We start from the raw sequence: 19,121 nt of genomic DNA, 5'->3' as shown, positions 1-19,121 counted from the left end.
ACTGCCGCTAGATTTGAACCCTGTGAAAGGTCTTTTCCACGAGCACAAGTTTTGATCTAACATGACCTAATCTGTCTGTCTGTGTAAAATCAGGGAATTCTCAAATCTAGTGTGGTTGATAGCTTGACGCAAAGAGCCTGCGAGTGCTTCTTGTCGTTCACAGCAGAGAAAATGCAGTTTGTCATCAAGCCCAATCAAGTGGGCTGTCACACATAAGGGCTATTTAAAATACGATGAATTGCCTGCTTATTAGAAAGTTCAGTCACTGAGACAAAAAAGGCAAAGTTTGGGAGAGGGCGACAATTGTTTGATCCAGGTCTGTTTCCTCCAGTTGGGGGTAAGCGGCTCCCTGATGGTCTAGTGGCTAGGATTCGGCGCTCTCACCGCCGCGGCCCGGGTTCGATTCCCGGTCAGGGAAAGCTGAGGAGGCATGACGTGAGTTGGCTGCCTATATAGCGATGCCAGTAATTTAATCAAACCAGCCCAATTTTGTCGAGGGTGATCAGTCTTTGATTTCCCTTTGCGTCATCCTTTCTCACCTTCACGGCTCCCAAACGCTCTGGTGGCTAGTATTTGGCACTCTCGCCGCCGCGGCCGGGGCTGTATTCCCAGTCAGGGAAGCTGGTCTTACCACTATGATGCACCTGTTATCTCCACAGAGCCTGCTTCTCTCAATTTCTCCCAAGGCGGGATTCAGTACCCGTCTCTGATCCACCCCAGTGACCCTGATGAGGAATAACTGTACGCGCACGGAAGATGGATAGAGGTTTCCCCTGAAAAGTGAAAGACGCGTAATCAGCGACCTACGTGAAGCCCCAGTTCCTGTGATTGGCCAGGAGTTTGAACCCGAGCCGCTTGGCGGGAGGCAGCCACCGTCATAACTGCGGCAGGTATTTACTGAAACACAACCTGTCGATTTTCATTACAAGCCTGGCAGCGTTTTCCACAATTTTCAAACACTGTACTACAACTGGTTTAAAAGAACTTCACGCTACTCGGAGTACGACCCGACGGTGCAGCAGACTTTTCGGATCGCGCCTTGGCCGGGAATCGAACCCCCGGGCCGGGTAACTGCTTGGGAAGCGGCTATGCCCGCCACGACACCACAGATGCCATGAAAAGCCCCATTGCGATGCCAGCACACGTGATGAACGCGGCACAGCACTTCATCTCATTTAAAGTAAGATGAATTGCCTGTTTATTAGAAGGTTCAGTCACCGAGACAAAAAGGGCAAACTTTTGGAAAGGATGACAATTGTTTGAAACGCTTTTGTTTCCTCCAGGTATAGGCACGACGTTCCCTGATGGTCTAGTGGCTAGGATTCGGCGCTTTCACCGCCGCGGCCCGGGTTCGATTCCCGGTCAGGGAATGCTGGCGTGGCATAGGATGAGTCGGTTGCCTGTATAGCCGCGCAAGTAATTTAGTCAAACAAGCCAAATTTGGAAGTGGGTGATCAGTGTTTGATTTACTTTTTGCTCCATCCCTCCCCACGCTCATGGATCCCTGGTGGTCTAGTGGCTAGGATTCGGCGCTCTCACCGCCGCGGCCCGGGTTCGATTCCCGGTCAGGGAACGCAGGAATGGCATGAGGTGAGTCGGCTGCGACAATAGCGATGCCAGTCGTTTAGTTTGTTAGCGGTGATCAGTGTATGGCTCCCTGAAGGTCCAGTGGCGAGTACTGGGCACTCTCACCGCCGCGGCCCGGGCTCGATTCCCAGTCAGGAAAGCTGGTCTTACCACTATCAGGCACTTGTGTGTGACCTCCCAAGGCACCATCCAATCCCCATCTGATGAGGAATAACTGTACGTACACAGAAGATGGATAGAGGTTTCCCCCGAAAAGTGAAAGGCGTGCAATCAGCGACCTAGGAGGAGCCCGAGTCCCTGTGGATCGGACAGGACTTTGAACCCCATCAGCTTGGCGGGAAGCAGCCACCATCACAACCGTGGCAAGTACTTACCGAAACACAACATGTCCGTTTTCATACAAGCCTCGCGTCGTTTTCCACGCTTTTGAAAGACCGCACTGCGAGTGATTTAACACAGCTTCACATTGCTCCTGAAGACAAGCTGACTGTTCTGCAGACTTTTCAGATCATGCATTGGCCGGGAATCGAACCCGGGTCAACTGCTTGGGAAGCAGCTATGCTCGCCACTATACCACCAATGCCATGGGAAGCCCCTTTGCAATGCCAGCACACACGATGGAGACGCAACAGCACGTGCACTGAAGTTCAGAAAGTCGACTATTTGTGAGTCCAGAATGCCATTTGCAAGCACTGCCCTCCTCCATTTCAGCAGTTTTCAAAAGCCGCGCAGCACACACGTTTTGGTTCAGTTCATCACCTTAAGAGCGCACGCCCATCTGATGACGGAAGGAACGGATGAAGGTTGAGGCCTCCGTAGTTGGCAGGATTCGAACCTGCGCGGGGAAACCCCAATGGATTTCTAGTCCATCGCCTTGACCACTCGGCCACAACTACCTCCCCTCCGCTTTTCAAAGGGTTGAGGAAACATTACAGATTTTAAAGGACCATGTTTACAGTGTCAGCCCAATTGGATTAAACAGGCTGCTGTGAATATGAGAGCAACCATAACTTGCACGCATGAAAATATCAGCCACAAACATGTTAAGCAGGACTGCCGCTAGATTTGAACCCTGTGAAAGGTCTTTTCCACGAGCACAAGTTTTGATCTAACATGACCTAATCTGTCTGTCTGTGTAAAATCAGGGAATTCTCAAATCTAGTGTGGTTGATAGCTTGACGCAAAGAGCCTGCGAGTGCTTCTTGTCGTTCACAGCAGAGAAAATGCAGTTTGTCATCAAGCCCAATCAAGTGGGCTGTCACACATAAGGGCTATTTAAAATACGATGAATTGCCTGCTTATTAGAAAGTTCAGTCACTGAGACAAAAAAGGCAAAGTTTGGGAGAGGGCGACAATTGTTTGATCCAGGTCTGTTTCCTCCAGTTGGGGGTAAGCGGCTCCCTGATGGTCTAGTGGCTAGGATTCGGCGCTCTCACCGCCGCGGCCCGGGTTCGATTCCCGGTCAGGGAAAGCTGAGGAGGCATGACGTGAGTTGGCTGCCTATATAGCGATGCCAGTAATTTAATCAAACCAGCCCAATTTTGTCGAGGGTGATCAGTCTTTGATTTCCCTTTGCGTCATCCTTTCTCACCTTCACGGCTCCCAAACGCTCTGGTGGCTAGTATTTGGCACTCTCGCCGCCGCGGCCGGGGCTGTATTCCCAGTCAGGGAAGCTGGTCTTACCACTATGATGCACCTGTTATCTCCACAGAGCCTGCTTCTCTCAATTTCTCCCAAGGCGGGAATCAGTACCCGTCTCTGATCCACCCCAGTGACCCTGATGAGGAATAACTGTACGCGCACGGAAGATGGATAGAGGTTTCCCCTGAAAAGTGAAAGACGCGTAATCAGCGACCTACGTGAAGCCCCAGTTCCTGTGATTGGCCAGGAGTTTGAACCCGAGCCGCTTGGCGGGAGGCAGCCACCGTCATAACTGCGGCAGGTATTTACTGAAACACAACCTGTCGATTTTCATTACAAGCCTGGCAGCGTTTTCCACAATTTTCAAACACTGTACTACAACTGGTTTAAAAGAACTTCACGCTACTCGGAGTACGACCCGACGGTGCAGCAGACTTTTCGGATCGCGCCTTGGCCGGGAATCGAACCCCCGGGCCGGGTAACTGCTTGGGAAGCGGCTATGCCCGCCACGACACCACAGATGCCATGAAAAGCCCCATTGCGATGCCAGCACACGTGATGAACGCGGCACAGCACTTCATCTCATTTAAAGTAAGATGAATTGCCTGTTTATTAGAAGGTTCAGTCACCGAGACAAAAAGGGCAAACTTTTGGAAAGGATGACAATTGTTTGAAACGCTTTTGTTTCCTCCAGGTATAGGCACGACGTTCCCTGATGGTCTAGTGGCTAGGATTCGGCGCTTTCACCGCCGCGGCCCGGGTTCGATTCCCGGTCAGGGAATGCTGGCGTGGCATAGGATGAGTCGGTTGCCTGTATAGCCGCGCAAGTAATTTAGTCAAACAAGCCAAATTTGGAAGTGGGTGATCAGTGTTTGATTTACTTTTTGCTCCATCCCTCCCCACGCTCATGGATCCCTGGTGGTCTAGTGGCTAGGATTCGGCGCTCTCACCGCCGCGGCCCGGGTTCGATTCCCGGTCAGGGAACGCAGGAATGGCATGAGGTGAGTCGGCTGCGACAATAGCGATGCCAGTCGTTTAGTTTGTTAGCGGTGATCAGTGTATGGCTCCCTGAAGGTCCAGTGGCGAGTACTGGGCACTCTCACCGCCGCGGCCCGGGCTCGATTCCCAGTCAGGAAAGCTGGTCTTACCACTATCAGGCACTTGTGTGTGACCTCCCAAGGCACCATCCAATCCCCATCTGATGAGGAATAACTGTACGTACACAGAAGATGGATAGAGGTTTCCCCCGAAAAGTGAAAGGCGTGCAATCAGCGACCTAGGAGGAGCCCGAGTCCCTGTGGATCGGACAGGACTTTGAACCCCATCAGCTTGGCGGGAAGCAGCCACCATCACAACCGTGGCAAGTACTTACCGAAACACAACATGTCCGTTTTCATACAAGCCTCGCGTCGTTTTCCACGCTTTTGAAAGACCGCACTGCGAGTGATTTAACACAGCTTCACATTGCTCCTGAAGACAAGCTGACTGTTCTGCAGACTTTTCAGATCATGCATTGGCCGGGAATCGAACCCGGGTCAACTGCTTGGGAAGCAGCTATGCTCGCCACTATACCACCAATGCCATGGGAAGCCCCTTTGCAATGCCAGCACACACGATGGAGACGCAACAGCACGTGCACTGAAGTTCAGAAAGTCGACTATTTGTGAGTCCAGAATGCCATTTGCAAGCACTGCCCTCCTCCATTTCAGCAGTTTTCAAAAGCCGCGCAGCACACACGTTTTGGTTCAGTTCATCACCTTAAGAGCGCACGCCCATCTGATGACGGAAGGAACGGATGAAGGTTGAGGCCTCCGTAGTTGGCAGGATTCGAACCTGCGCGGGGAAACCCCAATGGATTTCTAGTCCATCGCCTTGACCACTCGGCCACAACTACCTCCCCTCCGCTTTTCAAAGGGTTGAGGCAACATTACAGATTTTAAAGGACCATGTTTACAGTGTCAGCCCAATTGGATTAAACAGGCTGCTGTGAATATGAGAGCAACCATAACTTGCACGCATGAAAATATCAGCCACAAACATGTTAAGCAGGACTGCCGCTAGATTTGAACCCTGTGAAAGGTCTTTTCCACGAGCACAAGTTTTGATCTAACATGACCTAATCTGTCTGTCTGTGTAAAATCAGGGAATTCTCAAATCTAGTGTGGTTGATAGCTTGACGCAAAGAGCCTGCGAGTGCTTCTTGTCGTTCACAGCAGAGAAAATGCAGTTTGTCATCAAGCCCAATCAAGTGGGCTGTCACACATAAGGGCTATTTAAAATACGATGAATTGCCTGCTTATTAGAAAGTTCAGTCACTGAGACAAAAAAGGCAAAGTTTGGGAGAGGGCGACAATTGTTTGATCTAGGTCTGTTTCCTCCAGTTGGGGGTAAGCGGCTCCCTGATGGTCTAGTGGCTAGGATTCGGCGCTCTCACCGCCGCGGCCCGGGTTCGATTCCCGGTCAGGGAAAGCTGAGGAGGCATGACGTGAGTTGGCTGCCTATATAGCGATGCCAGTAATTTAATAAAACCAGCCCAATTTTGTCGAGGGTGATCAGTCTTTGATTTCCCTTTGCGTCATCCTTTCTCACCTTCACGGCTCCCAAACGCTCTGGTGGCTAGTATTTGGCACTCTCGCGGCCGCGGCCGGGGCTGTATTCCCAGTCAGGGAAGCTGGTCTTACCACTATGATGCACCTGTTATCTCCACAGAGCCTGCTTCTCTCAATTTCTCCCAAGGCGGGATTCAGTACCCGTCTCTGATCCACCCCAGTGACCCTGATGAGGAATAACTGTACGCGCACGGAAGATGGATAGAGGTTTCCCCTGAAAAGTGAAAGACGCGTAATCAGCGACCTACGTGAAGCCCCAGTTCCTGTGATTGGCCAGGAGTTTGAACCCGAGCCGCTTGGCGGGAGGCAGCCACCGTCATAACTGCGGCAGGTATTTACTGAAACACAACCTGTCGATTTTCATTACAAGCCTGGCAGCGTTTTCCACAATTTTCAAACACTGTACTACAACTGGTTTAAAAGAACTTCACGCTACTCGGAGTACGACCCGACGGTGCAGCAGACTTTTCGGATCGCGCCTTGGCCGGGAATCGAACCCCCGGGCCGGGTAACTGCTTGGGAAGCGGCTATGCCCGCCACGACACCACAGATGCCATGAAAAGCCCCATTGCGATGCCAGCACACGTGATGAACGCGGCACAGCACTTCATCTCATTTAAAGTAAGATGAATTGCCTGTTTATTAGAAGGTTCAGTCACCGAGACAAAAAGGGCAAACTTTTGGAAAGGATGACAATTGTTTGAAACGCTTTTGTTTCCTCCAGGTATAGGCACGACGTTCCCTGATGGTCTAGTGGCTAGGATTCGGCGCTTTCACCGCCGCGGCCCGGGTTCGATTCCCGGTCAGGGAATGCTGGCGTGGCATAGGATGAGTCGGTTGCCTGTATAGCCGCGCAAGTAATTTAGTCAAACAAGCCAAATTTGGAAGTGGGTGATCAGTGTTTGATTTACTTTTTGCTCCATCCCTCCCCACGCTCATGGATCCCTGGTGGTCTAGTGGCTAGGATTCGGCGCTCTCACCGCCGCGGCCCGGGTTCGATTCCCGGTCAGGGAACGCAGGAATGGCATGAGGTGAGTCGGCTGCGACAATAGCGATGCCAGTCGTTTAGTTTGTTAGCGGTGATCAGTGTATGGCTCCCTGAAGGTCCAGTGGCGAGTACTGGGCACTCTCACCGCCGCGGCCCGGGCTCGATTCCCAGTCAGGAAAGCTGGTCTTACCACTATCAGGCACTTGTGTGTGACCTCCCAAGGCACCATCCAATCCCCATCTGATGAGGAATAACTGTACGTACACAGAAGATGGATAGAGGTTTCCCCCGAAAAGTGAAAGGCGTGCAATCAGCGACCTAGGAGGAGCCCGAGTCCCTGTGGATCGGACAGGACTTTGAACCCCATCAGCTTGGCGGGAAGCAGCCACCATCACAACCGTGGCAAGTACTTACCGAAACACAACATGTCCGTTTTCATACAAGCCTCGCGTCGTTTTCCACGCTTTTGAAAGACCGCACTGCGAGTGATTTAACACAGCTTCACATTGCTCCTGAAGACAAGCTGACTGTTCTGCAGACTTTTCAGATCATGCATTGGCCGGGAATCGAACCCGGGTCAACTGCTTGGGAAGCAGCTATGCTCGCCACTATACCACCAATGCCATGGGAAGCCCCTTTGCAATGCCAGCACACACGATGGAGACGCAACAGCACGTGCACTGAAGTTCAGAAAGTCGACTATTTGTGAGTCCAGAATGCCATTTGCAAGCACTGCCCTCCTCCATTTCAGCAGTTTTCAAAAGCCGCGCAGCACACACGTTTTGGTTCAGTTCATCACCTTAAGAGCGCACGCCCATCTGATGACGGAAGGAACGGATGAAGGTTGAGGCCTCCGTAGTTGGCAGGATTCGAACCTGCGCGGGGAAACCCCAATGGATTTCTAGTCCATCGCCTTGACCACTCGGCCACAACTACCTCCCCTCCGCTTTTCAAAGGGTTGAGGAAACATTACAGATTTTAAAGGACCATGTTTACAGTGTCAGCCCAATTGGATTAAACAGGCTGCTGTGAATATGAGAGCAACCATAACTTGCACGCATGAAAATATCAGCCACAAACATGTTAAGCAGGACTGCCGCTAGATTTGAACCCTGTGAAAGGTCTTTTCCACGAGCACAAGTTTTGATCTAACATGACCTAATCTGTCTGTCTGTGTAAAATCAGGGAATTCTCAAATCTAGTGTGGTTGATAGCTTGACGCAAAGAGCCTGCGAGTGCTTCTTGTCGTTCACAGCAGAGAAAATGCAGTTTGTCATCAAGCCCAATCAAGTGGGCTGTCACACATAAGGGCTATTTAAAATACGATGAATTGCCTGCTTATTAGAAAGTTCAGTCACTGAGACAAAAAAGGCAAAGTTTGGGAGAGGGCGACAATTGTTTGATCCAGGTCTGTTTCCTCCAGTTGGGGGTAAGCGGCTCCCTGATGGTCTAGTGGCTAGGATTCGGCGCTCTCACCGCCGCGGCCCGGGTTCGATTCCCGGTCAGGGAAAGCTGAGGAGGCATGACGTGAGTTGGCTGCCTATATAGCGATGCCAGTAATTTAATCAAACCAGCCCAATTTTGTCGAGGGTGATCAGTCTTTGATTTCCCTTTGCGTCATCCTTTCTCACCTTCACGGCTCCCAAACGCTCTGGTGGCTAGTATTTGGCACTCTCGCCGCCGCGGCCGGGGCTGTATTCCCAGTCAGGGAAGCTGGTCTTACCACTATGATGCACCTGTTATCTCCACAGAGCCTGCTTCTCTCAATTTCTCCCAAGGCGGGAATCAGTACCCGTCTCTGATCCACCCCAGTGACCCTGATGAGGAATAACTGTACGCGCACGGAAGATGGATAGAGGTTTCCCCTGAAAAGTGAAAGACGCGTAATCAGCGACCTACGTGAAGCCCCAGTTCCTGTGATTGGCCAGGAGTTTGAACCCGAGCCGCTTGGCGGGAGGCAGCCACCGTCATAACTGCGGCAGGTATTTACTGAAACACAACCTGTCGATTTTCATTACAAGCCTGGCAGCGTTTTCCACAATTTTCAAACACTGTACTACAACTGGTTTAAAAGAACTTCACGCTACTCGGAGTACGACCCGACGGTGCAGCAGACTTTTCGGATCGCGCCTTGGCCGGGAATCGAACCCCCGGGCCGGGTAACTGCTTGGGAAGCGGCTATGCCCGCCACGACACCACAGATGCCATGAAAAGCCCCATTGCGATGCCAGCACACGTGATGAACGCGGCACAGCACTTCATCTCATTTAAAGTAAGATGAATTGCCTGTTTATTAGAAGGTTCAGTCACCGAGACAAAAAGGGCAAACTTTTGGAAAGGATGACAATTGTTTGAAACGCTTTTGTTTCCTCCAGGTATAGGCACGACGTTCCCTGATGGTCTAGTGGCTAGGATTCGGCGCTTTCACCGCCGCGGCCCGGGTTCGATTCCCGGTCAGGGAATGCTGGCGTGGCATAGGATGAGTCGGTTGCCTGTATAGCCGCGCAAGTAATTTAGTCCAACAAGCCGAATTTGGAAGTGGGTGGTCAGTGTTTGATTTACTTTTTGCTCCATCCCTCCCCACGCTCATGGATCCCTGGTGGTCTAGTGGCTAGGATTCGGCGCTCTCACCGCCGCGGCCCGGGTTCGATTCCCGGTCAGGGAACGCAGGAATGGCATGAGGTGAGTCGGCTGCGACAATAGCGATGCCAGTCGTTTAGTTTGTTAGCGGTGATCAGTGTATGGCTCCCTGAAAGTCCAGTGGCGAGTACTGGGCACTCTCACCGCCGCGGCCCGGGCTCGATTCCCAGTCAGGAAAGCTGGTCTTACCACTATCAGGCACTTGTGTGTGACCTCCCAAGGCACCATCCAATCCCCATCTGATGAGGAATAACTGTACGTACACAGAAGATGGATAGAGGTTTCCCCCGAAAAGTGAAAGGCGTGCAATCAGCGACCTAGGAGGAGCCCGAGTCCCTGTGGATCGGACAGGACTTTGAACCCCATCAGCTTGGCGGGAAGCAGCCACCATCACAACCGTGGCAAGTACTTACCGAAACACAACATGTCCGTTTTCATACAAGCCTCGCGTCGTTTTCCACGCTTTTGAAAGACCGCACTGCGAGTGATTTAACACAGCTTCACATTGCTCCTGAAGACAAGCTGACTGTTCTGCAGACTTTTCAGATCATGCATTGGCCGGGAATCGAACCCGGGTCAACTGCTTGGGAAGCAGCTATGCTCGCCACTATACCACCAATGCCATGGGAAGCCCCTTTGCAATGCCAGCACACACGATGGAGACGCAACAGCACGTGCACTGAAGTTCAGAAAGTCGACTATTTGTGAGTCCAGAATGCCATTTGCAAGCACTGCCCTCCTCCATTTCAGCAGTTTTCAAAAGCCGCGCAGCACACACGTTTTGGTTCAGTTCATCACCTTAAGAGCGCACGCCCATCTGATGACGGAAGGAACGGATAAAGGTTGAGGCCTCCGTAGTTGGCAGGATTCGAACCTGCGCGGGGAAACCCCAATGGATTTCTAGTCCATCGCCTTGACCACTCGGCCACAACTACCTCCCCTCCGCTTTTCAAAGGGTTGAGGCAACATTACAGATTTTAAAGGACCATGTTTACAGTGTCAGCCCAATTGGATTAAACAGGCTGCTGTGAATATGAGAGCAACCATAACTTGCACGCATGAAAATATCAGCCACAAACATGTTAAGCAGGACTGCCGCTAGATTTGAACCCTGTGAAAGGTCTTTTCCACGAGCACAAGTTTTGATCTAACATGACCTAATCTGTCTGTCTGTGTAAAATCAGGGAATTCTCAAATCTAGTGTGGTTGATAGCTTGACGCAAAGAGCCTGCGAGTGCTTCTTGTCGTTCACAGCAGAGAAAATGCAGTTTGTCATCAAGCCCAATCAAGTGGGCTGTCACACATAAGGGCTATTTAAAATACGATGAATTGCCTGCTTATTAGAAAGTTCAGTCACTGAGACAAAAAAGGCAAAGTTTGGGAGAGGGCGACAATTGTTTGATCCAGGTCTGTTTCCTCCAGTTGGGGGTAAGCGGCTCCCTGATGGTCTAGTGGCTAGGATTCGGCGCTCTCACCGCCGCGGCCCGGGTTCGATTCCCGGTCAGGGAAAGCTGAGGAGGCATGACGTGAGTTGGCTGCCTATATAGCGATGCCAGTAATTTAATCAAACCAGCCCAATTTTGTCGAGGGTGATCAGTCTTTGATTTCCCTTTGCGTCATCCTTTCTCACCTTCACGGCTCCCAAACGCTCTGGTGGCTAGTATTTGGCACTCTCGCGGCCGCGGCCGGGGCTGTATTCCCAGTCAGGGAAGCTGGTCTTACCACTATGATGCACCTGTTATCTCCACAGAGCCTGCTTCTCTCAATTTCTCCCAAGGCGGGATTCAGTACCCGTCTCTGATCCACCCCAGTGACCCTGATGAGGAATAACTGTACGCGCACGGAAGATGGATAGAGGTTTCCCCTGAAAAGTGAAAGACGCGTAATCAGCGACCTACGTGAAGCCCCAGTTCCTGTGATTGGCCAGGAGTTTGAACCCGAGCCGCTTGGCGGGAGGCAGCCACCGTCATAACTGCGGCAGGTATTTACTGAAACACAACCTGTCGATTTTCATTACAAGCCTGGCAGCGTTTTCCACAATTTTCAAACACTGTACTACAACTGGTTTAAAAGAACTTCACGCTACTCGGAGTACGACCCGACGGTGCAGCAGACTTTTCGGATCGCGCCTTGGCCGGGAATCGAACCCCCGGGCCGGGTAACTGCTTGGGAAGCGGCTATGCCCGCCACGACACCACAGATGCCATGAAAAGCCCCATTGCGATGCCAGCACACGTGATGAACGCGGCACAGCACTTCATCTCATTTAAAGTAAGATGAATTGCCTGTTTATTAGAAGGTTCAGTCACCGAGACAAAAAGGGCAAACTTTTGGAAAGGATGACAATTGTTTGAAACGCTTTTGTTTCCTCCAGGTATAGGCACGACGTTCCCTGATGGTCTAGTGGCTAGGATTCGGCGCTTTCACCGCCGCGGCCCGGGTTCGATTCCCGGTCAGGGAATGCTGGCGTGGCATAGGATGAGTCGGTTGCCTGTATAGCCGCGCAAGTAATTTAGTCAAACAAGCCAAATTTGGAAGTGGGTGATCAGTGTTTGATTTACTTTTTGCTCCATCCCTCCCCACGCTCATGGATCCCTGGTGGTCTAGTGGCTAGGATTCGGCGCTCTCACCGCCGCGGCCGGGGTTCGATTCCCGGTCAGGGAACGCAGGAATGGCATGAGGTGAGTCGGCTGCGACAATAGCGATGCCAGTCGTTTAGTTTGTTAGCGGTGATCAGTGTATGGCTCCCTGAAGGTCCAGTGGCGAGTACTGGGCACTCTCACCGCCGCGGCCCGGGCTCGATTCCCAGTCAGGAAAGCTGGTCTTACCACTATCAGGCACTTGTGTGTGACCTCCCAAGGCACCATCCAATCCCCATCTGATGAGGAATAACTGTACGTACACAGAAGATGGATAGAGGTTTCCCCCGAAAAGTGAAAGGCGTGCAATCAGCGACCTAGGAGGAGCCCGAGTCCCTGTGGATCGGACAGGACTTTGAACCCCATCAGCTTGGCGGGAAGCAGCCACCATCACAACCGTGGCAAGTACTTACCGAAACACAACATGTCCGTTTTCATACAAGCCTCGCGTCGTTTTCCACGCTTTTGAAAGACCGCACTGCGAGTGATTTAACACAGCTTCACATTGCTCCTGAAGACAAGCTGACTGTTCTGCAGACTTTTCAGATCATGCATTGGCCGGGAATCGAACCCGGGTCAACTGCTTGGGAAGCAGCTATGCTCGCCACTATACCACCAATGCCATGGGAAGCCCCTTTGCAATGCCAGCACACACGATGGAGACGCAACAGCACGTGCACTGAAGTTCAGAAAGTCGACTATTTGTGAGTCCAGAATGCCATTTGCAAGCACTGCCCTCCTCCATTTCAGCAGTTTTCAAAAGCCGCGCAGCACACACGTTTTGGTTCAGTTCATCACCTTAAGAGCGCACGCCCATCTGATGACGGAAGGAGCGGATAAAGGTTGAGGCCTCCGTAGTTGGCAGGATTCGAACCTGCGCGGGGAAACCCCAATGGATTTCTAGTCCATCGCCTTGACCACTCGGCCACAACAACCTCCCCTCCGCTTTTCAAAGGGTTGAGGCAACATTACAGATTTTAAAGGACCATGTTTACAGTGTCAGCCCAATTGGATTAAACAGGCTGCTGTGAATATGAGAGCAACCATAACTTGCACGCATGAAAATATCAGCCACAAACATGTTAAGCAGGACTGCCGCTAGATTTGAACCCTGTGAAAGGTCTTTTCCACGAGCACAAGTTTTGATCTAACATGACCTAATCTGTCTGTCTGTGTAAAATCAGGGAATTCTCAAATCTAGTGTGGTTGATAGCTTGACGCAAAGAGCCTGCGAGTGCTTCTTGTCGTTCACAGCAGAGAAAATGCAGTTTGTCATCAAGCCCAATCAAGTGGGCTGTCACACATAAGGGCTATTTAAAATACGATGAATTGCCTGCTTATTAGAAAGTTCAGTCACTGAGACAAAAAAGGCAAAGTTTGGGAGAGGGCGACAATTGTTTGATCCAGGTCTGTTTCCTCCAGTTGGGGGTAAGCGGCTCCCTGATGGTCTAGTGGCTAGGATTCGGCGCTCTCACCGCCGCGGCCCGGGTTCGATTCCCGGTCAGGGAAAGCTGAGGAGGCATGACGTGAGTTGGCTGCCTATATAGCGATGCCAGTAATTTAATCAAACCAGCCCAATTTTGTCGAGGGTGATCAGTCTTTGATTTCCCTTTGCGTCATCCTTTCTCACCTTCACGGCTCCCAAACGCTCTGGTGGCTAGTATTTGGCACTCTCGCCGCCGCGGCCGGGGCTGTATTCCCAGTCAGGGAAGCTGGTCTTACCACTATGATGCACCTGTTATCTCCACAGAGCCTGCTTCTCTCAATTTCTCCCAAGGCGGGATTCAGTACCCGTCTCTGATCCACCCCAGTGACCCTGATGAGGAATAACTGTACGCGCACGGAAGATGGATAGAGGTTTCCCCTGAAAAGTGAAAGACGCGTAATCAGCGACCTACGTGAAGCCCCAGTTCCTGTGATTGGCCAGGAGTTTGAACCCGAGCCGCTTGGCGGGAGGCAGCCACCGTCATAACTGCGGCAGGTATTTACTGAAACACAACCTGTCGATTTTCATTACAAGCCTGGCAGCGTTTTCCACAATTTTCAAACACTGTACTACAACTGGTTTAAAAGAACTTCACGCTACTCGGAGTACGACCCGACGGTGCAGCAGACTTTTCGGATCGCGCCTTGGCCGGGAATCGAACCCCCGGGCCGGGTAACTGCTTGGGAAGCGGCTATGCCCGCCACGACACCACAGATGCCATGAAAAGCCCCATTGCGATGCCAGCACACGTGATGAACGCGGCACAGCACTTCATCTCATTTAAAGTAAGATGAATTGCCTGTTTATTAGAAGGTTCAGTCACCGAGACAAAAAGGGCAAACTTTTGGAAAGGATGACAATTGTTTGAAACGCTTTTGTTTCCTCCAGGTATAGGCACGACGTTCCCTGATGGTCTAGTGGCTAGGATTCGGCGCTTTCACCGCCGCGGCCCGGGTTCGATTCCCGGTCAGGGAATGCTGGCGTGGCATAGGATGAGTCGGTTGCCTGTATAGCCGTGCAAGTAATTTAGTCAAACAAGCCAAATTTGGAAGTGGGTGGTCAGTGTTTGATTTACTTTTTGCTCCATCCCTCCCCACGCTCATGGATCCCTGGTGGTCTAGTGGCTAGGATTCGGCGCTCTCACCGCCGCGGCCCGGGTTCGATTCCCGGTCAGGGAACGCAGGAATGGCATGAGGTGAGTCGGCTGCGACAATAGCGATGCCAGTCGTTTAGTTTGTTAGCGGTGATCAGTGTATGGCTCCCTGAAGGTCCAGTGGCGAGTACTGGGCACTCTCACCGCCGCGGCCCGGGCTCGATTCCCAGTCAGGAAAGCTGGTCTTACCACTATCAGGCACTTGTGTGTGACCTCCCAAGGCACCATCCAATCCCCATCTGATGAGGAATAACTGTACGTACACAGAAGATGGATAGAGGTTTCCCCCGAAAAGTGAAAGGCGTGCAATCAGCGACCTAGGAGGTGCCCGAGTCCCTGTGGATCGGACAGGACTTTGAACCCCATCAGCTTGGCGGGAAGCAGCCACCATCACAACCGTGGCAAGTACTTACCGAAACACAACATGTCCGTTTTCATACAAGCCTCGCGTCGTTTTCCACGCTTTTGAAAGACCGCACTGCGAGTGATTTAACACAGCTTCACATTGCTCCTGAAGACAAGCTGACTGTTCTGCAGACTTTTCAGATCATGCATTGGCCGGGAATCGAACCCGGGTCAACTGCTTGGGAAGCAGCTATGCTCGCCACTATACCACCAATGCCATGGGAAGCCCCTTTGCAATGCCAGCACACACGATGGAGATGCAACAGCACGTGCACTGAAGTTCAGAAAGTCGACTATTTGTGAGTCCAGAATGCCATTTGCAAGCACTGCCCTCCTCCATTTCAGCAGTTTTCAAAAGCCGCGCAGCACACACGTTTTGGTTCAGTTCATCACCTTAAGAGCGCACGCCCATCTGATGACGGAAGGAACGGATAAAGGTTGAGGCCTCCGTAGTTGGCAGGATTCGAACCTGCGCGGGGAAACCCCAATGGATTTCTAGTCCATCGCCTTGACCACTCGGCCACAACTACCTCCCCTCCGCTTTTCAAAGGGTTGAGGCAACATTACAGATTTTAAAGGACCATGTTTACAGTGTCAGCCCAATTGGATTAAACAGGCTGCTGTGAATATGAGAGCAACCATAACTTGCACGCATGAAAATATCAGCCACAAACATGTTAAGCAGGACTGCCGCTAGATTTGAACCCTGTGAAAGGTCTTTTCCACGAGCACAAGTTTTGATCTAACATGACCTAATCTGTCTGTCTGTGTAAAATCAGGGAATTCTCAAATCTAGTGTGGTTGATAGCTTGACGCAAAGAGCCTGCGAGTGCTTCTTGTCGTTCACAGCAGAGAAAATGCAGTTTGTCATCAAGCCCAATCAAGTGGGCTGTCACACATAAGGGCTATTTAAAATACGATGAATTGCCTGCTTATTAGAAAGTTCAGTCACTGAGACAAAAAAGGCAAAGTTTGGGAGAGGGCGACAATTGTTTGATCCAGGTCTGTTTCCTCCAGTTGGGGGTAAGCGGCTCCCTGATGGTCTAGTGGCTAGGATTCGGCGCTCTCACCGCCGCGGCCCGGGTTCGATTCCCGGTCAGGGAAAGCTGAGGAGGCATGACGTGAGTTGGCTGCCTATATAGCGATGCCAGTAATTTAATCAAACCAGCCCAATTTTGTCGAGGGTGATCAGTCTTTGATTTCCCTTTGCGTCATCCTTTCTCACCTTCACGGCTCCCAAACGCTCTGGTGGCTAGTATTTGGCACTCTCGCCGCCGCGGCCGGGGCTGTATTCCCAGTCAGGGAAGCTGGTCTTACCACTATGATGCACCTGTTATCTCCACAGAGCCTGCTTCTCTCAATTTCTCCCAAGGCGGGATTCAGTACCCGTCTCTGATCCACCCCAGTGACCCTGATGAGGAATAACTGTACGCGCACGGAAGATGGATAGAGGTTTCCCCTGAAAAGTGAAAGACGCGTAATCAGCGACCTACGTGAAGCCCCAGTTCCTGTGATTGGCCAGGAGTTTGAACCCGAGCCGCTTGGCGGGAGGCAGCCACCGTCATAACTGCGGCAGGTATTTACTGAAACACAACCTGTCGATTTTCATTACAAGCCTGGCAGCGTTTTCCACAATTTTCAAACACTGTACTACAACTGGTTTAAAAGAACTTCACGCTACTCGGAGTACGACCCGACGGTGCAGCAGACTTTTCGGATCGCGCCTTGGCCGGGAATCGAACCCCCGGGCCGGGTAACTGCTTGGGAAGCGGCTATGCCCGCCACGACACCACAGATGCCATGAAAAGCCCCATTGCGATGCCAGCACACGTGATGAACGCGGCACAGCACTTCATCTCATTTAAAGTAAGATGAATTGCCTGTTTATTAGAAGGTTCAGTCACCGAGACAAAAAGGGCAAACTTTTGGAAAGGATGACAATTGTTTGAAACGCTTTTGTTTCCTCCAGGTATAGGCACGACGTTCCCTGATGGTCTAGTGGCTAGGATTCGGCGCTTTCACCGCCGCGGCCCGGGTTCGATTCCCGGTCAGGGAATGCTGGCGTGGCATAGGATGAGTCGGTTGCCTGTATAGCCGTGCAAGTAATTTAGTCAAACAAGCCAAATTTGGAAGTGGGTGGTCAGTGTTTGATTTACTTTTTGCTCCATCCCTCCCCACGCTCATGGATCCCTGGTGGTCTAGTGGCTAGGATTCGGCGCTCTCACCGCCGCGGCCCGGGTTCGATTCCCGGTCAGGGAACGCAGGAATGGCATGAGGTGAGTCGGCTGCGACAATAGCGATGCCAGTCGTTTAGTTTGTTAGCGGTGATCAGTGTATGGCTCCCTGAAGGTCCAGTGGCGAGTACTGGGCACTCTCACCGCCGCGGCCCGGGCTCGATTCCCAGTCAGGAAAGCTGGTCTTACCACTATCAGGCACTTGTGTGTGACCTCCCAAGGCACCATCCAATCCCCATCTGATGAGGAATAACTGTACGTACACAGAAGATGGATAGAGGTTTCCCCCGAAAAGTGAAAGGCGTGCAATCAGCGACCTAGGAGGTGCCCGAGTCCCTGTGGATCGGACAGGACTTTGAACCCCATCAGCTTGGCGGGAAGCAGCCACCATCACAACCGTGGCAAGTACTTACCGAAACACAACATGTCCGTTTTCATACAAGCCTCGCGTCGTTTTCCACGCTTTTGAAAGACCGCACTGCGAGTGATTTAACACAGCTTCACATTGCTCCTGAAGACAAGCTGACTGTTCTGCAGACTTTTCAGATCATGCATTGGCCGGGAATCGAACCCGGGTCAACTGCTTGGGAAGCAGCTATGCTCGCCACTATACCACCAATGCCATGGGAAGCCCCTTTGCAATGCCAGCACACACGATGGAGACGCAACAGCACGTGCACTGAAGTTCAGAAAGTCGACTATTTGTGAGTCCAGAATGCCATTTGCAAGCACTGCCCTCCTCCATTTCAGCAGTTTTCAAAAGCCGCGCAGCACACACGTTTTGGTTCAGTTCATCACCTTAAGAGCGCACGCCCATCTGATGACGGAAGGAACGGATAAAGGTTGAGGCCTCCGTAGTTGGCAGGATTCGAACCTGCGCGGGGAAACCCCAATGGATTTCTAGTCCATCGCCTTGACCACTCGGCCACAACTACCTCCCCTCCGCTTTTTCAAAGGGTTGAGGCAACATTACAGATTTTAAAGGACCATGTTTACAGTGTCAGCCCAATTGGATTAAACAGGCTGCTGTGAATATGAGAGCAACCATAACTTGCACGCATGAAAATATCAGCCACAAACATGTTAAGCAGGACTGCCGCTAGATTTGAACCCTGTGAAAGGTCTTTTCCACGAGCACAAGTTTTGATCTAACATGACCTAATCTGTCTGTCTGTGTAAAATCAGGGAATTCTCAAATCTAGTGTGGTTGATAGCTTGACGCAAAGAGCCTGCGAGTGCTTCTTGTCGTTCACAGCAGAGAAAATGCAGTTTGTCATCAAGCCCAATCAAGTGGGCTGTCACACATAAGGGCTATTTAAAATACGATGAATTGCCTGCTTATTAGAAAGTTCAGTCACTGAGACAAAAAAGGCAAAGTTTGGGAGAGGGCGACAATTGTTTGATCCAGGTCTGTTTCCTCCAGTTGGGGGTAAGCGGCTCCCTGATGGTCTAGTGGCTAGGATTCGGCGCTCTCACCGCCGCGGCCCGGGTTCGATTCCCGGTCAGGGAAAGCTGAGGAGGCATGACGTGAGTTGGCTGCCTATATAGCGATGCCAGTAATTTAATCAAACCAGCCCAATTTTGTCGAGGGTGATCAGTCTTTGATTTCCCTTTGCGTCATCCTTTCTCACCTTCACGGCTCCCAAACGCTCTGGTGGCTAGTATTTGGCACTCTCGCCGCCGCGGCCGGGGCTGTATTCCCAGTCAGGGAAGCTGGTCTTACCACTATGATGCACCTG

The 19,121-nt window shown here is 51.5% G+C and overlaps 36 non-coding genes across 36 annotated transcripts; 22 read left to right on the top strand and 14 right to left on the bottom strand.

Moving 5' to 3' along the window:
• Positions 1-346: 346 nt before the first annotated feature.
• On the top strand, positions 347-418 carry trnae-cuc. Its single transcript has one exon. It is a non-coding gene; the product is annotated as a tRNA-Glu (tRNA).
• An 880-nt stretch (positions 419-1,298) lies between these two features.
• On the top strand, positions 1,299-1,370 carry trnae-uuc. The gene has a single exon. It is a non-coding gene; the product is annotated as a tRNA-Glu (tRNA).
• A 131-nt stretch (positions 1,371-1,501) lies between these two features.
• trnae-cuc lies at positions 1,502-1,573 on the top strand. The gene has a single exon. It is a non-coding gene; the product is annotated as a tRNA-Glu (tRNA).
• A 525-nt stretch (positions 1,574-2,098) lies between these two features.
• Positions 2,099-2,170, bottom strand: trnag-ccc. The gene has a single exon. It is a non-coding gene; the product is annotated as a tRNA-Gly (tRNA).
• A 231-nt stretch (positions 2,171-2,401) lies between these two features.
• Positions 2,402-2,483, bottom strand: trnas-aga. The gene has a single exon. It is a non-coding gene; the product is annotated as a tRNA-Ser (tRNA).
• A 502-nt stretch (positions 2,484-2,985) lies between these two features.
• On the top strand, positions 2,986-3,057 carry trnae-cuc. The gene has a single exon. It is a non-coding gene; the product is annotated as a tRNA-Glu (tRNA).
• An 880-nt stretch (positions 3,058-3,937) lies between these two features.
• On the top strand, positions 3,938-4,009 carry trnae-uuc. The gene has a single exon. It is a non-coding gene; the product is annotated as a tRNA-Glu (tRNA).
• Positions 4,010-4,140: 131 nt separating this feature from the next.
• trnae-cuc lies at positions 4,141-4,212 on the top strand. Its single transcript has one exon. It is a non-coding gene; the product is annotated as a tRNA-Glu (tRNA).
• Positions 4,213-4,737: 525 nt separating this feature from the next.
• trnag-ccc lies at positions 4,738-4,809 on the bottom strand. Its single transcript has one exon. It is a non-coding gene; the product is annotated as a tRNA-Gly (tRNA).
• Positions 4,810-5,040: 231 nt separating this feature from the next.
• On the bottom strand, positions 5,041-5,122 carry trnas-aga. Its single transcript has one exon. It is a non-coding gene; the product is annotated as a tRNA-Ser (tRNA).
• A 502-nt stretch (positions 5,123-5,624) lies between these two features.
• trnae-cuc lies at positions 5,625-5,696 on the top strand. Its single transcript has one exon. It is a non-coding gene; the product is annotated as a tRNA-Glu (tRNA).
• An 880-nt stretch (positions 5,697-6,576) lies between these two features.
• trnae-uuc lies at positions 6,577-6,648 on the top strand. Its single transcript has one exon. It is a non-coding gene; the product is annotated as a tRNA-Glu (tRNA).
• Positions 6,649-6,779: 131 nt separating this feature from the next.
• trnae-cuc lies at positions 6,780-6,851 on the top strand. Its single transcript has one exon. It is a non-coding gene; the product is annotated as a tRNA-Glu (tRNA).
• A 525-nt stretch (positions 6,852-7,376) lies between these two features.
• Positions 7,377-7,448, bottom strand: trnag-ccc. The gene has a single exon. It is a non-coding gene; the product is annotated as a tRNA-Gly (tRNA).
• A 231-nt stretch (positions 7,449-7,679) lies between these two features.
• trnas-aga lies at positions 7,680-7,761 on the bottom strand. Its single transcript has one exon. It is a non-coding gene; the product is annotated as a tRNA-Ser (tRNA).
• Positions 7,762-8,263: 502 nt separating this feature from the next.
• trnae-cuc lies at positions 8,264-8,335 on the top strand. Its single transcript has one exon. It is a non-coding gene; the product is annotated as a tRNA-Glu (tRNA).
• An 880-nt stretch (positions 8,336-9,215) lies between these two features.
• trnae-uuc lies at positions 9,216-9,287 on the top strand. Its single transcript has one exon. It is a non-coding gene; the product is annotated as a tRNA-Glu (tRNA).
• A 131-nt stretch (positions 9,288-9,418) lies between these two features.
• On the top strand, positions 9,419-9,490 carry trnae-cuc. The gene has a single exon. It is a non-coding gene; the product is annotated as a tRNA-Glu (tRNA).
• A 525-nt stretch (positions 9,491-10,015) lies between these two features.
• On the bottom strand, positions 10,016-10,087 carry trnag-ccc. Its single transcript has one exon. It is a non-coding gene; the product is annotated as a tRNA-Gly (tRNA).
• A 231-nt stretch (positions 10,088-10,318) lies between these two features.
• On the bottom strand, positions 10,319-10,400 carry trnas-aga. Its single transcript has one exon. It is a non-coding gene; the product is annotated as a tRNA-Ser (tRNA).
• Positions 10,401-10,902: 502 nt separating this feature from the next.
• trnae-cuc lies at positions 10,903-10,974 on the top strand. Its single transcript has one exon. It is a non-coding gene; the product is annotated as a tRNA-Glu (tRNA).
• An 880-nt stretch (positions 10,975-11,854) lies between these two features.
• On the top strand, positions 11,855-11,926 carry trnae-uuc. Its single transcript has one exon. It is a non-coding gene; the product is annotated as a tRNA-Glu (tRNA).
• A 131-nt stretch (positions 11,927-12,057) lies between these two features.
• On the top strand, positions 12,058-12,129 carry trnae-cuc. Its single transcript has one exon. It is a non-coding gene; the product is annotated as a tRNA-Glu (tRNA).
• A 525-nt stretch (positions 12,130-12,654) lies between these two features.
• Positions 12,655-12,726, bottom strand: trnag-ccc. Its single transcript has one exon. It is a non-coding gene; the product is annotated as a tRNA-Gly (tRNA).
• Positions 12,727-12,957: 231 nt separating this feature from the next.
• Positions 12,958-13,039, bottom strand: trnas-aga. The gene has a single exon. It is a non-coding gene; the product is annotated as a tRNA-Ser (tRNA).
• A 502-nt stretch (positions 13,040-13,541) lies between these two features.
• Positions 13,542-13,613, top strand: trnae-cuc. Its single transcript has one exon. It is a non-coding gene; the product is annotated as a tRNA-Glu (tRNA).
• Positions 13,614-14,493: 880 nt separating this feature from the next.
• On the top strand, positions 14,494-14,565 carry trnae-uuc. Its single transcript has one exon. It is a non-coding gene; the product is annotated as a tRNA-Glu (tRNA).
• A 131-nt stretch (positions 14,566-14,696) lies between these two features.
• trnae-cuc lies at positions 14,697-14,768 on the top strand. Its single transcript has one exon. It is a non-coding gene; the product is annotated as a tRNA-Glu (tRNA).
• Positions 14,769-15,293: 525 nt separating this feature from the next.
• trnag-ccc lies at positions 15,294-15,365 on the bottom strand. Its single transcript has one exon. It is a non-coding gene; the product is annotated as a tRNA-Gly (tRNA).
• Positions 15,366-15,596: 231 nt separating this feature from the next.
• trnas-aga lies at positions 15,597-15,678 on the bottom strand. The gene has a single exon. It is a non-coding gene; the product is annotated as a tRNA-Ser (tRNA).
• A 502-nt stretch (positions 15,679-16,180) lies between these two features.
• On the top strand, positions 16,181-16,252 carry trnae-cuc. The gene has a single exon. It is a non-coding gene; the product is annotated as a tRNA-Glu (tRNA).
• An 880-nt stretch (positions 16,253-17,132) lies between these two features.
• trnae-uuc lies at positions 17,133-17,204 on the top strand. The gene has a single exon. It is a non-coding gene; the product is annotated as a tRNA-Glu (tRNA).
• Positions 17,205-17,335: 131 nt separating this feature from the next.
• trnae-cuc lies at positions 17,336-17,407 on the top strand. Its single transcript has one exon. It is a non-coding gene; the product is annotated as a tRNA-Glu (tRNA).
• Positions 17,408-17,932: 525 nt separating this feature from the next.
• Positions 17,933-18,004, bottom strand: trnag-ccc. The gene has a single exon. It is a non-coding gene; the product is annotated as a tRNA-Gly (tRNA).
• Positions 18,005-18,235: 231 nt separating this feature from the next.
• Positions 18,236-18,317, bottom strand: trnas-aga. The gene has a single exon. It is a non-coding gene; the product is annotated as a tRNA-Ser (tRNA).
• A 503-nt stretch (positions 18,318-18,820) lies between these two features.
• trnae-cuc lies at positions 18,821-18,892 on the top strand. The gene has a single exon. It is a non-coding gene; the product is annotated as a tRNA-Glu (tRNA).
• The last annotated feature ends 229 nt before the right edge of the window (positions 18,893-19,121 follow it).

The sequence above is a fragment of the Thunnus maccoyii genome, chromosome 23 (genome assembly GCF_910596095.1).
Source record: "Thunnus maccoyii chromosome 23, fThuMac1.1, whole genome shotgun sequence".
In the NCBI taxonomy this organism is placed as follows: Eukaryota; Metazoa; Chordata; class Actinopteri; order Scombriformes; family Scombridae; genus Thunnus; species Thunnus maccoyii.
This window is presented reverse-complemented; position numbering and strand designations above follow the sequence as displayed.